Here is a 16,312-nt window from a genome sequence, read left to right on the forward strand (position 1 = left end):
GTTCCGAAACGGGGAAATGTTATGACTTGTTAAAATTAACATTTGGTAAGTGGAGCACGGTGGGGCGGGAGGGATGGAGGTGGGGGCGGGGGAGGGGGGGGAACTGCTGAATGGTGAGCAGAGTTTCAACAGACCACAGAGAAATTGAAGCAGAGACATTGACTACGCACAGGTCCTGGAGGAAATACACATCACGGTCTCGAGGGGCCACCCAAGGAGGTCAAGGCAGAGTGCAGACAGGCAGGACCTGGTCACCTGCCTTTGTTAGGGTCCGTGGGTGGCGTGCTTCGGGGGTCCTGGGCTAGGGCCGGATCGGTCTACTCAGACCAGAAGAGCGGGGAGAAGCCGCGTGGGCGCCGGTCACGAGGGCGGCCGGACGTCCTGTCAGAGCTGCCGCCTGCCGTCGCTCTGGCTGCCCCTCTCCTCCCCGGGGCCTGCGCTCCCCTGAGGACCCGTGCAGGGGAAGGTCTCTGCAGGCTGCTGGGCGGGACAGAGTGGCCACGAGGCCGCAGTCCCGCGGGGGGTGGAAACACATCAGTGAGGCTGTGATGCCGGAAAGCTCACAAAGGGCTGGGGTCTGACCCGGAGGAGGGGCCTGTTCTGGGTTTTCTTCAATTCTGTATTTGTCTCTTCGGCAATCCGTTCTCCACGGGGCCAATTATATTAACTGTACTTTCTTATTTTTTGTACCCTTGACGCTCTGGCCTTTGGGGCCCTATAGGCCCCGGGAGAGACTGCCCTTCCGAGGCTAACCAGTTCTTGGAACAGCAGAGAGAGCATGTCTCTTACCTGCAAACCGGCCGGTCCCCAACCACTTCTCGTCTGACTCTCACTCAGGCTCCCAGCAAGCCCCGGGCCTGGACCTTTCCTCCCCGCTGTCCAATCCTACCCTTTGCAGGGCTGACTCTTCCCAGCACCCCTTCCCCAAGGTTACACTCCGGCCCCGCCCCAAGCTGGACCAGGCGAGCCTCATCCGGGTCATTAGTGGCCTGGGCACTTTTCCTGGGGAGCACCTGCTAACCGCTGCAGTGTAAGCAGTAGATTCTGCAGTCGCTTGCTTGAGGCTCGTCTGGAGAGCAGAAGCCCCGTGAGGGCAGGGCCCTGGCTGAGCCTCTGCTGGGCATGGTAAACTGTTGTTGCTGAGCGGGGCTCGGGGCTGAGAAGGCTTTTGGGTTTCTCAGCAGCGAGGCGGGCCTGGTAAAAATAAGCGGTGACAATCCTCTGGGGTTCTCGGCTCCTGTCCTCACCACCCCCCGCCCCCTGCTCTCCAAGGCCGCCCTCCTTCCCCACCCCCTCGGCCCACCCAGTCGCCTGCAAAAATGTCAGTTCGTGCCAAGCACGTCTTTAAGCTTTTATTGAACACAGCTGGGCACTCGGCACTTAAAGCTGACCAGGTGTCAGTGCTTTAAGTAGCATTTATTGCCATTTTCCTAATCACAGAAGGAACCCATGCTTGTTGCAGAAAACACACACACACACACACACACACACACAAAACTAGAATCACCCATCACCCCTCACGCAGGGAGAGCAGCGGTTTTGTATCCCCATGTCGGCTCTCTGGCCTCACGCGGCTATGGCTACACGGTAGGATGATAAACAAAGATTTGGCACCGAATCTTAAATAACAACAGTAAAGCCTCACATCAGCCCTATGATGTGGGTACCATTATGCTCCCATTTTCCTAACGGGGACGTTGAGAAGCAGAGAGATCACACGGCTTGCCCACGGCTTCCAGTCCAGATAGCCGAGCTGGTAGGCGTAGCAAGTCAACCCAACCCCTATCCGCACCCGCGCACCTTCCGAACGCCGAGAAGCGCGTACCCTCTCTCTTCCAAGACGAGAAAGGGAAACGTGATAGACCAGGCCCCTGAATGAAGAAGGCCCTCGTAGCCAGCGGTTGAAACCGAGTTGCCCACGAAGGGGTCAGGACCCGATGGTGCCTTGGAGGTGGGAGTCAAAGCCACAGCCCCCCAAACAGCCGCTGGGTTCCGGAAATGGCCCTGTGCCTACCGCTGGAGCCTGAAGGGACCGCCCCTTAGTGAACCTAAGTAAACCACTATACCGATGGCTCTGGGTAGAAAGAGTCCTCCCTAAGAAGGTGGAACCCTTGGCGAGCTCTATGCCCGATGTGAGGCTTGAACTCACGAAGCGAAAGATCGTGACCTGAGCCGAAATCAAGAGTCCGACGCTCAACTGACTGAGTCACCCAGGTGCCCCTAATTTTTTATTTTTTGAAGTACTCTCTGCATCCGGTGTGGGGCTCGAACCCGCAACCCCGCGGTCCAGCTCCGCACTCTCCATGGCCTGAGCCAGCCAGGCACCCCTGAGGTTTTCTCTGGGTGTGATGGGGTTTATGTGTTCTTGGAGGGAAACCACAGATGAGGGGCCATCACACGGGGACATAGGACATCCTCAGGTGTCACTAGTGATGTTAACCTTGATCACCTGGCTAAGGGGGTGTCTAGCAGGGTTTCCACTGAAAACTTACTCTTCCTCCCCTCGTACTTCGAAAGTATTCTGAAGGAGGTACTTTGAGACCATCCAAATACTCTGTTTCTGCTGAAACAACTTTCACCTTAACTAGGCCTAGCGCGTTTGTGGGTCTTTCCCGTGGCAATTATTACTGCGATGTTCTTTTTTTTTTCTAAATCTTTGTAATGTTTCTTTATTTTTGAGAGGGAGACAGAGCGTGAGCGAGGGAGGGGCAGAGAGAGAGAGAGGGAGACAGAATCCAAAGTGGGCTCCAGGCTCCGAGCTGTCAGCCCAGAGCCCGACGCGGGGCTCGAACTCACAAACTGCGAGATGATGCCCTGAGCCGAAGTGGGACGCTCAACCGACTGAGCCACTCAGGTGCCCCTATGACTGCGATATTCTAATGGTGATTTTCTATTTCCCACATTCCTTCTGCTATTAGGTTCTGCCGTGAAAAGAGAATTGCCCCTTCTCTCCCATTTACGTATTCATTCAGTCATTTATACCAGCATGGGCTTATGGGTATTTTATTCTCGGGTCATATGACAATGGGGTCGTTATTTTGTTACTCAGGCTATTCCGCTTTTGGCCACAGACACCAGTTTTATGTTTGCTCCTGTGCCCCTCCCCCTTTTTAAAGCACATCGTTACCTTCTTGTATTACAACACACTCCGGGCTCATCTTACGGTTTTCCCTGCCCCTGACCTGGGATCCACCCCTTCTTGCCAAAGGGTCCTCGGTTCTTTTATGGGAGGATAGTATTTAGAAACCGAGATCTGGGTGCCGGGTATAGTAAGGACAGCTTTGTGAACACAATACTCTTTAAATGCAGTGTAAGGTCTGCTTTCTCCATACAGACCCACATCTTCCCTCCCCCCTGCCCATCCTTTGTGCTGTTACTTTCGCGGTCGTACAATTTACTTTTTTTTTTTTTTTTTTTTTTTTACAATTTACTTTCAAACGTGCCAAAGACAGGGGCGCCTAGCTGACTCCATGGGTACAGCACATAAGGCTTGATGTCGGGGTTGTGAGTTCAAGCCTCATAGTGGGCATAGAGCTCACTAAAAGAAGAAGAAAAGTGCTGGCAACATTTGGTACGTTGCTTTTTTTTTTTTTTTTTTTTTGCCTTAGTTACCTTTCAGCACCATTAAGACTAAGGAAATTTTTTGTCGTACTCTGCAGTCTTCCGCTTCGACATGTCTTTGTGTAGATTCGTGTTTCAGTCTGATGTCATAGTGCTTCTCCCGGAATCAGTTCCCTCAGTGTTTTATTTCTGATGTCAACCTTTTTTTTTTTAAAGTTTATTTATTTATTTAGCGTGCAAGTGGGTGGCGGGGGGGGGGGAAGCCGAGAGAGAGCATCCCAAGCAGGCTCCGTGCTGTCAGCACAGAGCCGGGCTTGGGGCTCAATCCCACAACCCGGAGATCATGACCTGAGCAGAAATCAAGAGTCGGATGCTTAAACAACGGAGCCACCCAGGCGCCCCTGTGATGTCAGCTTTTCCCAAGGACATTTTTGTTTTGTTTAATGAGTGTTCTTTTGATAGCGTCTTGTTCTTATTTCGTGATTGTCTTCTCTAATCTGAGGATACCGAAAAGATTTTTTTTTAACGTTTATTTATTATTGAGAGACAGAGAGACACAGAGCATGAGCAGGGGAGGGGCAGAGAGAGAGGGAGACACAGAATCCGAAGCAGGCTCCAGGCTCCGAGCTGTCAGCACAGAGCCCGACGCGGGGCTCGAACCCACGAACCGCGAGATCATGACCTGAGCCGGAGTCGGGTGCTGAACCGACCGAGCCACCCAGACGCCCCCCGAAGAGAGTTTTTTAAAGTTTTCTTGTCTCCACACCATCTCTGTTTACTCGGCTTCTTCCATTTGTTTATCTGTGTCTGTCTCAGGTGAACCTGCTTCTCTCGGTGAGTGGCCCTCCTCTCTCGGATGATATCTAAGGGCGGGGGACTAGCGAGATGGTTGGAAATTCTGTGTGTGTTGGGGGGGGTAATACTTCGCTGAGTATTTTCATGGAGGAACCCTGGTATTTGTGTATCTTTTCTCTTGCTCGGGTCATATTCCCAGGAGAGGATTCTTCTCCCTTCTGCCAGGAGGGTGAAGGCCCATCCACTGGCTTTCTCTGAGCCAGCAATAACCACAGCGAACGTCCAGAACTTAGACCAACAAACCATTTTCCCCCCAGCGGGAGCATTTTGGCGCTGGCGTCGTTTAGAATTCCTGTCACTACTCATCAAAAGCAGAACAAGTTCCAGTCATTCTGTCTTTAAATCTTCTTCCAAAGGGGGGCACCTGGGTGGCTCAGTCGGTTAAGTATCTGACTTCGGGTTAGGTCATGATCTCACCGTTGGTGGCTGGAGTCCAGCATCGGGCTCTGGGCTGGCAGCTCCGGGCCTGGAGCCTGCTTCAGGTTCTGTCTCCCTCTCTCTCAAAAAAAATAGGAAAAAGAAAGAATTAAAAAAAAAAAAAAATCCCCTAAAAACGACGCACCCCTTGTGGCCGGCACCCACCAAGGTTTCCCGTCCTTTCCACGTGTGGGTGTAAAACTCAGGCCGCACCCACCCGGGCCCCCCCGCAGCGCACGGTCCCCAGGGCTGCCGGCCTCGGGGGCGCCTTCCTCCTCCTCGGTCCCCGGGGACCTTCCCGTCGCCCTGGGGAGCGCAGCTAGGAACTGAAAAAGCCGTCTGGCTTTGCCGGGCAGCCCGGCTTCGGGTTCCCCGGGCTGGCAAGCTTCGGGGCTAGAAGTCGCGCACACGTTGTTTGAAAACTCAGGGGATTTCACGTGAAAACTCTCCATTTCGGGCATTTCTTGCTGGGAAAGATGAAAAGGCAGGTCGGGCAGCCGCGATTCCCTGGCGCTCGTGGGCCCTGCGGTCCCGCCGGCCTCCTGCACTTGGGGGCGGGGGGGGGGCACTCGCGGGGACCCCGGCCCCTCCCCGCTGCCGCCCCCACCCCCACCCCCGCTCGGCGCGCGGGGCCACCTGCGGACGCAGCCGCCGGCCATCAGGGCGGTCAATCATTAACCAGCCGCGCGGCCGCCAGCAGGAAACCCGAGCCCGCGGCGCCAGGCGAGCCCGGCCCGACGGCGGCGGGAGGCGGGGCGCGGGCAGCCGGCCGGGCGCGCCATGGACGCAGGTGAGGGCTCCCGGGGTCCCGGCGCCGCGGCGGGGGGCGGGGGGCGGGGCGGGCCCGCGTCCCCGACCCGGCCCTGGGATCCCCCACGCCCACCCCGGCCCAGAACCGGGGAGACCGGGAGGCTGCCGTGGAAAGTTCTGGCAACTCAGGCGGTGCCCCCTTGCAGCCCCGTGGGCGCCCCTGCGGGAGGGCGGGCAGCAGGTGCCCCGAGTGGGGCGATTGTGGGGGGGGGCATTTTCCACTCTCCTCGCCGCGCCCCTCCTTCCCCTGGTGAGCGCGCACCCCTCGGGCCAGGCCGAAGTCCTTAGAGGGAGGGCAGGGGGCCCTGGGCGGGGAGGGACACGCGGAGGGAAGAGACCCCACGGAGGCGGGCGCCACGGGACGGGGTGCGGGGCGGAGCAGAGACGGGCGGACAAGGACGGGGCCGGGGGAAGCTCGTTCCGGAACTCCGACGCCCCCCCCCCCCCCGCCACCGGGAGCCCCAGGCTGGCGCTGGGCCCGGGGTGGGGGGCGCACCTGGCTCCCAGCGCAGCCGGACCCCCGGCGCCGCCCCGCCCCCGCCCTCGGAGCGGCTGGAATGTCCGAGGAGGCTCGGGTGTCGAGAACCCGAGAACCCGAGGCCGCGGGCCCAGCAGCCCCGCCGGCTGATTGATTTACTCCGCAGCCCTATCTCCGCGCCATCGGGCCAGGTATTTGCCCCGGCGGGGCCCCCCCGGAAAGCTGCGGGTTTTGTTAGGATAACCGGGGCAGCGCCGGCCGGCCTCGACGCGGCCCCGGCCCCCGGAATGCGTCCGCGTCCGGCCGGGGCTGCGGGTCCCTGCCGTCGGCCTCCCTCGTCCCACCTGGGCGGTAGGGCACCTGACGATGGCCGGCGAGGCACGCACAGAGCTGGCCGCTGGTCTACGGTTGTGACTTTGCAGTGCTCGTGGCACAGATGAGGCGCCTGAGGCGTGGAGGGTTTGTCGGGGGCCCGCGGGGGCGGGGGGGGCCCAGCCGCGTTTGCTGCGCCAGCTCCGTGTTCGTGCAGGCGAGCGGTCTGCGAGCCGCGGCCCCGCACCTCGTAAAAATGCGCGGCGACGCTGGCCGCTGTTCCCTGCACTGCCCTTAGCGTTGGCTGCGACGTCTTAACCTGCAGAGCTCCGCCCACTCGGCAGCCCCCCCAGGCACGCGGACCTGCTGAAATCATGGTGCTTGGGTAGGATTTGTGTGCAGAACCGTGTCTCCGGGCCTACAGCGCTGGTCCGTAGTAGGTACCCGATAGGAGGGTGGGATGGAGCGGTTGGTTGGCTGCCTCCGTGTATCCCATGCGCACAAGGTCCTATGCGCACAAGGTGGCCTACGGTGGGGGGCGGGGCGTGGATTTGAGTTAAGTCAGCCAGCTCCCCCTTGGCAAACCCAACTTCCCATTTTCTCCTGTGTTCTCTTTGTGGTTGTGGCCTCGGTTCTTCCAGAAACAGCCGTTGGCTGGGGTGGGGGCACTGGCAATCCCAAGAGCCTCTAACAAGGCGTCAACACGGGTTGGGGTCTGGCTGGTGCCCCCTGGGGAGTATCTGGGCCACCCCCACCCTCCTGTAGGTCAGCAACTGCTAGGTCCCCCCTGCCTCCCTGCTCTTCTGGGAAGAGCCCAGCTCTCTGGGTCAAACTGGGGGTGCCTGGATGGCTCAGTCGGTTAAGCGCCCAACTCTTGGTCTCAGTTCAGGTTACGATCTCAGTTCATGGGTTCGAGTCTCAAGTCGGGCTCTGTGCTGACAGCATGGAGGGAGAGATGCTCTCTCTCCCTCTCTCTCTGCCCCTCCCCTGCTCCTCCCCCCCCCCCACAATAAACATTTTTCAAAAAGTCACAGATCTTTCTGGCTCTAAGGGTCGACCTCATTTCTTCTCGCTTTCATTTCCCCTGTTCCTTACAGACGACCCCCCCCCAAAACTGGCCAGAACACCTCATTTCCTCATCTTCCAGGCTCTTCCTGACCTCAGCTAACAGTAGCCGGTGTCAGTTGAGCACTTGTTGGGCGTGCCCCCATCTAATCACCGCAACACCCCCAAGAGGTGGCGTTGTCCCCATTTTAAGGATGAGAAACCTGAGGAGGCACAGGGAGGTGAAGCAGCCCGGCCGGCCTGGTCCCTGAGCTCCAGCTCCTGGCTGGGACCCAGCCTCGTCCCAGGGCCGAGGGCCAGCTCTGCCCTGGACGCTCAGGGAGATCAGGGGTCTGGTCTGCCTGTCACTCCCGATGACGCCCTCCTGTCCTGCCTCTCTACGCTGTCGGGCAGGTGTACCTCCTCAGTCCTGCCTGCATCCAGCCGCTTGCCCACAGCCCTCCTTTCTGCTCAGGCCACTGTCCCCTCTCCCTTTGTCCCCACGGCCCCCTTCCCACCCTTCCACTGTCATTCCAGCCGTGACCCGCGCCCCGGCTCTGGCTGCCAGGGGAACCCTTCTCTGTTGGTCAGTAGTTGGCTTATGCTGTGTAACCAACTAACTGGAACTCAGCTGCGTCAGGTGACAAGCGTGTATGTTTCTCAAGCTGCTGGAAATATTTGTGCACAAGCCTGTGTGGTCGTATTTTTTGTTCCTCTTGGGTAAGTGGCAGTGAGTGGAACAGCTGGATGATATGGCGGATGTATGCTTCACTTTCAGAAGAACCGACTAAGTGTTTCCCAAGTGGTTGCGCTGTCTTTACCCCCCGCTGTGGTAGCTGAGAGCTGCGGGTGTTGTCCATACTCGCCAAAGCTCGCTCGGCCCGGGTTCGCTGTTGTTCCAGCCTTTCTAATGGGTGCGTGGTGCTGCCTCCTGCCTGGAGTTGGCATTTCCAATTCTGACGGCATTTCTGGTGACCAGTGACATGGGGCATCCTCTTATGCGCTTACGGGTCATCTGGATGTCCTCTTGGGTGAAGCGTTCGCAAATATTCCCGCCATTTTCTCATTGGGATATTTGACCTACTGAGTTGTTAGAGTTGTTTATACATTGTTGATAAAACTCCTTTGTCTGATAACGTGTTGTGAATATTTTCTCTCACTCTGACTTGCCTTTGTATGTGTTTAGTGATATCATCCTTTTTTAATACTGGGTTAAAAAAAAACCCAGCGTAGTTAATATTAGCACAGTGTAGTGTTACATGGGCTGCAGGTGTATAATATATCGATTCAACAATTCCGTACTCAGTGCTCATCAAGGGTAAGTGACCTCTTAATCCCTGTCACCTGTTTCACACCCCTCACCCACCTCCCCTCTGGTAACCGTGTGTGTGTTCCTATAGTTAAGAGTCTGCTTTTTGGTTTGTCTCCCTCTTTCTCTCTTTTCGTCCCCCTCGCCCCCTCCGGCTCCTTTGTTTTATTTCTGAAGTTCCACATACGAGTGAAATCATACGGTATTTGTCTTTCTCTGGCTTGTTTCATTTAATACACTCTGGCTCCATCTACGTGGTTGCAAATGGCAAGATTTCATTGTTTTGATGGCCGAGTGATATTGCATTGTACGTATGTACCACATTTTCTTCATCCGTTCATCTATTGATGCACCCTCGAGCTGCTTCCCTAAATTGGCTGTTGTAAACAATGCTGCGATCAACACAGGGGTGCATGTACCCCTTTGAGTTAGTGCCTCTGTATTCTTTGGGGGGAATGCCCAGTAGTGCAATTATTGGATCGTAGGGTAGTTCCGTTTTTGCTTTCTCTTGAGGCGCTTGCGTACTGTCTAACACAGCGGCTGCATCGGTTTACGTTCCCACCAACAGTGCAAGAGGGTTCTTTTTCCACATGCTTGCCAACACGTTTCTTCTTCTTTTTTTTAATGTTTATTTTTTTTTTAATTTTTTTTTTCAACGTTTTTTATTTATTTTTTGGGACAGAGAGAGACAGAGCATGAACGGGGGAGGGGCCGAGAGAGAGAGAGAGACACAGAATCGGAAACAGGCTCCAGGCTCCGAGCCATCAGCCCAGAGCCTGACGCGGGGCTCGAACCCACGGACCGCGAGATCATGACCTGGCTGAAGTCGGACGCTTAACCGACTGCGCCACCCAGGCGCCCCTTTAATGTTTATTTTTGAGAGAGCATGAGTGGGGGAGCTGCAGAGAGGGGGGCGGGCAGAGGATTCAAAGCGGGCTCTGCACTGACAGCAGAGAGCCCGATGTGGCACTTGAACTCAGGAACTGTGAGATCGTGACCTGAGCCAAAGTCAGACACTCAACCGACTGAGCCACAGGCACCCCTTGTTGTTCCTTGTGTTGTTGATTTCAGCCATTCTGACAGGTGTGAGGTGATACCTCATTGTAGTTTTGATTTGCATTTCCCTGATGATGAGTGATGTTGAGTATCTGTTCTTGTGTCTGTATGTCCATCTGTATGTCTTTGAAGAAATGTCTATTCACGTCTTCTACCCATTTTTAATCAGATTATTTGGGTTTTTTTTGGTGTTGAATTGTATAAGTTCTTTATGTATTTTGGATACTAATCCTTTTTTGGATATGTCATTTGTAAATATCTTCTTCCATTCGGTAGGTTGTCTTTTAGTTTTGTTGGTGGTTTCCTCTGCTGTGCAGCTTAATGATATCTTTTGAAGAGGAAAAGTTTTTTTTTTTTTTAATTTTAAAGTCCAGTTTACCAATTTTTTTTCTTATGGATCATGTTTTTGGTGTCATATATAAGAAATCTTTATCCATCCTAAGGTCACACAGATCGGCCATGTTTTTTCTAGGAGTTTCATAGTTTCAGGTATTACATTTAGGTTTATGATCCCTTTGGAGTTAATTCCTGTGGATATTGTGAAGAAGAGTCAATATTCACTTTTTTCCATGCAGGTAATCAGGTGATCCTATATGGTTTTTTTAACCTGTTTTTTTAAAAGTTTTTGAAATTTATTTTTGAGAGAGAGAGAGAGAGAGACAGCGTGTAAGCAGAGGAGGGGCAGAGAGAGAGGGAGACACAGAGCAGGATCCAGGCTCTGAGCTGTCCGCACAGAACCGGATACAGGGCTCAAACTCATAAACCATGAGATGATGACCTGAGCCAAAGTCAGACGCTTAACCAACTGAGCCAACCAGGCGCCCTGATCCTATACCAGTTATGAAAAAGGCTTTCCTTCTCCACTGAATTACCTTGGAAACTCAGCCAAAAGTCAACTGACCAAATATGTGTGTGTCTTTCTACACTCTCATATTTTAATGCTCTATTGATGTATGTGTCTATTATTTCATTAGTAATGAACCATCTGGTCTGTGATGGGTTTATAGTAAGTCTTGAAATCAGGTAGAGTCTTCCAATTTTGCCTTCCCTTTGAAAATAGTTTCGGTTATTCTAGGTGCTTTATATTTTCATAAAAATTTTATCCCTTTATTTTTTATTTTATTATTTTATTTTTATTTTAGAGAGAACAAGAGCGGAGCAGAGAGAGAGAGGGAGAGAATCTCAAGCAGGCTCCATGCTCAGCACAGACCCCAACATGAGGCTTGATCCCAAAACCCTGAGATCATGACCTGAGCCGAAATCAAGAGTCAGATGCTCAACCAATGGAGCCGCCCAGGCACCCCATTTTCATAAAAATTTTATAATGAGCTTGTCACTTTCTGCATTTTAAAAAAGTCTGCTAGAATTTTTGTGACTGCAATGAATCTATAGATGAATGTGGGGAGAGTTGTTATCTTAACAGTTTGAGTGTTCTGAACAATGAACATGGTATATACCTTTCCATTTATTTAGGACTTCTTTAATTTCTCAGCGGTGCTTTGTAATTTTCAGTGTAGATGTTTTGGAATTCGTTGGTTCCTTTTATTCCCACTTATTTTCCAGTTATGTTGGTGCTACTGTGAATTGGATTTTAGTTTTAATTTTGTTTTTTAATTATTTGCTACTAGTGCATAAGAATGTAATCGATTCTGTATATTAACCTCGTAACCTTTGACCATATTAAATCCATTTATTTGTTTTAGGAATTGGTGTCGATTTCCTGGATTCTGTACATAACAAGCATATCATCTGCAGACAAGGAGAGTTTTATTCCTTCTTTTGCAGTTTCTTGAATTTGGCAGTGATCTTACCTCCTCTATTAAAAAAACCCAACTATAATGGTGTTATTTTCTTCTTTGAATGTTTGATAGACTTTAACAGTGAAACCATCTGGGCATAGAGGTTTTTTTTTTTTTTTTTGGTTTGTTTTTGGCAACAAATTTAACAGAAATACGATTCAGATTTCCTGTTTGTTCTTGTGTCAATTTTGGAGAGTTGGAGAGAGGAAGAAATTTCTTTCATATACGTTGTCAGATTTGTTGACATAAAGTTGTAGTATTCTCCTGATTTCCTTTTAACATCTGTAGGATCTGTGATGATAACCCCTTTTTCATTCCTGACATGGCTATTTGTGTTCTCTTTTTCTTAAGTCTAGATAGAGGTTTGTCAATTTGATCTTTTCAACCATCTTTTGACTTTGTTAATTTTTTCTATTGTCTGTTTTCTATGTCATTGATTTTTTTTTAAAGAATATCTTTCATTTTTTTAAAGTAATCTCTGTTCCCAACATGGGGCTCGAACGCATGACCCCAAGATCAAGAGTCATATGCTCTTCTGACTGAGCCAGTCAGGTGCCCCTGTTTCGTTGTTTGTTCTTTATTGTTTCATACTTCTATCTATGTTGCGTTTACTTTGGTCTTCCTTTTCCAGCAAGATTCCAGGGTGGACTCTAGGTGACCGATTTGAGACCTTTCTTTTTTTCTAATGTAGTCATTTATTTATTTTTTAAGGTTCGTTTACTTATTCTGAGAGAGAGAGAGAGACAGAGAGAGAGGGAGAGATGGAATCCCTAGCAGTCTCCACACTGTCAGTACAGAGCCTGATGTGGGGCTCGAACCCACAAACTGCAAAATCACGACCTGAGCCAAGATCAAAAGTTGGATGCTTATCCAGCTGAGCCACCCAGACGCCCCCTCTGATGTAGTCATTTCAAGTTCTATGTCTCCCTCTAAGAACTGCATTAGCTGGATCTCACGCATACGGATACTTTGTTTTTACGTTATCGTTCAGTTCAAAATGCTTTCTAATTTACCTCATGATTTTATTTTTGATCCATGAATTCTTTTCAAGTATGTTTAATTTTTATTTTAATTTTATTAAAAAAAAATTTTTTTCATAGAGAGTGCAAGCAGGGGAGGGGCAGAGAGAGAGGGAGACACAGAATGTGAAGCAGGCTCCAGGCTCCGAGCCATCAGCACAGAGCCCGATGCGGGGCTTGAACTCACGGACTGGGAGATCATGACCTGAGCCGAAGTCAGAGGCTCAACCGACTGAGCCACCTAGGTGTCCCGATGTTGTTTAATTTTTATATATTAGGTATTATCCTATATATATCATTGTTACTGGTTTCTAACGTACTCCTGTTGTGGATGGTCAGAGAATACAGTTTGGGTTATTTCAATATATATATTTTTTCACATTGAGACTTGTTTGATGGCTTGGCATGTGATTTTTGTGTATGTACCTTTTGTCCTCGAAAAGAACAGTGTCTACAATTATTGGATGTTGTATTCTGTAAACTGGTTGGATCAAGGTAGTTTATAGCATTGGTCAGATCCATTATGTCCCGAATGATGTTTTGTCCAGTTATCCCATTAATTGCTGTAAGAGGAGTGTTAAAATCTTTTATTTCAATTGTATATTTTGTGTACTTCTTCCTTTTATCTCTCTAAATTTTTGCTTCATGTATATTGAAGGTCTGCTATGAGGCACACACGCCTTCCTGGCGAATTGTCCCTTTTATCATTATGAAGTGTTCTCTTTATTACTGATAATACTCTGTCTTGAAGTCTATCTGATCTTAAAATCCCCTGTAGCCTTTTTTGCTTACTGTTGGTATGGCATATCCTTCCCACTCATTTACTTTCAACCTTAGTGTGTCTTTCTATTTAAAGAGTGTCTATTGTAGGTAGCCTTGTAGGTCTTGGTTTTTATTTATTCTGTCCATCTCTGCTATTTAACTGGAATGTTTAGACCGTCAACATTTAATGTAATTTTTTTTTTTTTAATTTTTTTTTTTTTTTTTTTAGCGTTTATTTATTTTTGAGACAGAGAGAGACAAAGCATGAACAGGGGAGGGTCAGAGAGAGGGAGACACAGAATCTGAAACAGGCTCCAGGCTCTGAGCTGTCAGCACAGAGCCCGACGCGGGGCTCGAACTCACGGACCGCGAGATCATGACCTGGGCCGAAGTCAGCCACTTAACCGACTGAGCCACCCAGGCGCCCCGACATTTAATGTAATTATTGATATGGTTGCGTTTAAGTCTATAATTTTATTATTGTTTTCTGTCCATCTTCTCTATGGTTTTGCTCCTCTGGTTTACCTCCTAGTCCCATCCCTTCCCCCGGTTTGGGTAATATTTGAAAAAAATTTTTAAGATTTTATTTTTAATCTCTATACCCAACGTGGGGCTTGAACTCAACCCTGAGATCAAGAGTGGCACACTCTACCGACCGACCCAGCCAGGTGCCCCAGTATTTGAATATTTTTTAATATTCCATTTAAATTTATATCTTGGTGTTTTGGCTACATACTTCATGTTGTTATTACTATTATTTTAGTGATTGCTCTAGGGATTAGGAAGCATACCTAACCCTTCACAGTCTGCTTAGAGTTAATATTGTGTCAGTGTTCCTTTGTAACCTTACAGGTCTCTTTACTCTCACATCCGTCAAGCTTTACATATAGTTTTCATGTGTAGTACATCTACATCCATTGAAAACTCACCAGGGGCACCCCGGTGGCTCAGTTGGCTAAACGTCCAACTCTTGATTTCAGCTCAGGTCATGATCTAACAGTTATGTGAGTTCAAGTCCCACGTCGAGCTTCACGCCGATGGAGCCTGCTTGGGATTCTCTTTCTTTCTCTGCCTCTGCCCCTCCCCTCTTGCACTCTCTCTGTCTTTCTCAAATAAATAAACTTAAAAAAGAAAACACTATAAAATGTTATGGTTTTTGCTTTCAACAGTCCTATGTATATTAACAAACTTAGGAGGAAAAATAATCTTTTATATTTACCTCGATAATTGTTTTTCCTTCACCCGAAATTTCCAAGTCTCTCTCTGGTATCACTTCTTTCAGCCCGAACAACTTTCAGCCTTTCTGTTCCAGAAGGTCTCTGGCAAGGTCTCCTCCCTGTTTCATCTGAGAATAGCTTGTTTTACTTGTGGTACACAGAACAATAAGGATGACCCCCAGAGCCCCCTCCCCTAGCTAGTCAAAGGAACACTGATCTTGATGCTGCTACGATAGGATTTTGCAGATGGAATTAAAGTCCCAAGTCAGCTGATCTTAAAATACAGAGATTGTCTGAGTAGGCCTGACCCAATCAGGTGAGTCCTTTAAAAGCAGAGAGATCTCTCTAACTGGTAGCAGAAAGAAAGAGAATTTTGAAGCATGAGAAGGATCTGATGTGCCGTGCCTGGCTTCAGAGACGGAGAGGGTCACATGGGAAGGACTGTTTGCAGCCTCTGGGGGCAGAGAGCCTCAGACCCACAGAACTGGAATTGGCCAGCGATTTGAATGAAGCTGGAAGTTGATTCTTCCCTAGAGCTCTAGATAGGAGCTCCGTCCAATTGATGCCTTGATGTTGGCCTTCTTAAAACCCTGAATTGGGCCGCCTGGACTTCTGACTCACAGAACTGTGAGCTAACACATGGGCGTTTTGGTTATTTTTTCCTCATTAAAGAAAAAAAATTGTGATGTGGGGCGCCTGGGTGGCTCAGTCGGTTGAGCGTCCGACTTCGGCTCAGGTCATGATCTTGTGGCCCGTGGGTTCGAGCCCCGCGTCGGGCTCTGTGCTGACGGCTCAGAGCCTGGAGCCTGTTTCAGATTCTGTGTCTCCCTCTTTTGCTCCCCTGTTCATGCTCTGTCTTTCTCTGTCTCAAAGACCCTCCCCTGTTCATGCATCTGTCTTTCTCTGTCTCAAAAATAAATAAACGTTAAAAAAAAATTAAAAAAAAAAAAACCAAACAGCTCCCTGCGCGCCCCCGCCCCCCCCACCGCCAGCTCATGGTGACCACCACTCTCCTTTGGTCTCTGAGCTTAATGACCCTAGGGACCTCCTATCCCTGGACTGCCACAGTATTTGTCTTCCTGCGACTGGCTGCTTTTACTTAGCATCATGTCCTGAAGGCCACTCCGTGTTGTAGAGCGTGTCCGAATTTCCTTCCTTTCTAAGGCTGAGCAATATTCCATCGTATGGATGGACTGCGTTTGTTATCCAAACATCATCCATCAGCAGGCAGTTGGGCCGCTGCTCTGTCTTAGCGGCTGTAAATACTGCGTCTACGGACATGGGTGTCCACAGATCTCCTGTAGCCCCTCCTCTCAATTCTTTGGGCTGTCTACCCTGAAGTGGTACGATTGGATCATCTAGAAATTCTGTTTTTGCCTTTTTGAGGAACTGCTGTTAACAGTGTTTTGCCACAGTGACTGTACCCTTTTACGTTCCTACTGAAGCCGTACAAGGATCTGTTTTCTCCACATCCTGGCCTCTGTTTTTGTTTTTTTAATTAAAAAAAATTTTTTTAAATTATGTTTTAAAGTTTATTTCGAGAGAGACAGCGTAAGCCGGGGAGGGGCAGGGGGAGAAGGAGAATCCCAAGCAGGTTCTGTGCCACCAGCACAGAGCGCCCAATGTGGGACTTGAACTCATGACACTGTGAGATCATGACCAAAATCAAGAGC

This window comes from Lynx canadensis, chromosome D4 (genome assembly GCF_007474595.2).
Source record: "Lynx canadensis isolate LIC74 chromosome D4, mLynCan4.pri.v2, whole genome shotgun sequence".
Taxonomy (NCBI): Eukaryota; Metazoa; Chordata; class Mammalia; order Carnivora; family Felidae; genus Lynx; species Lynx canadensis.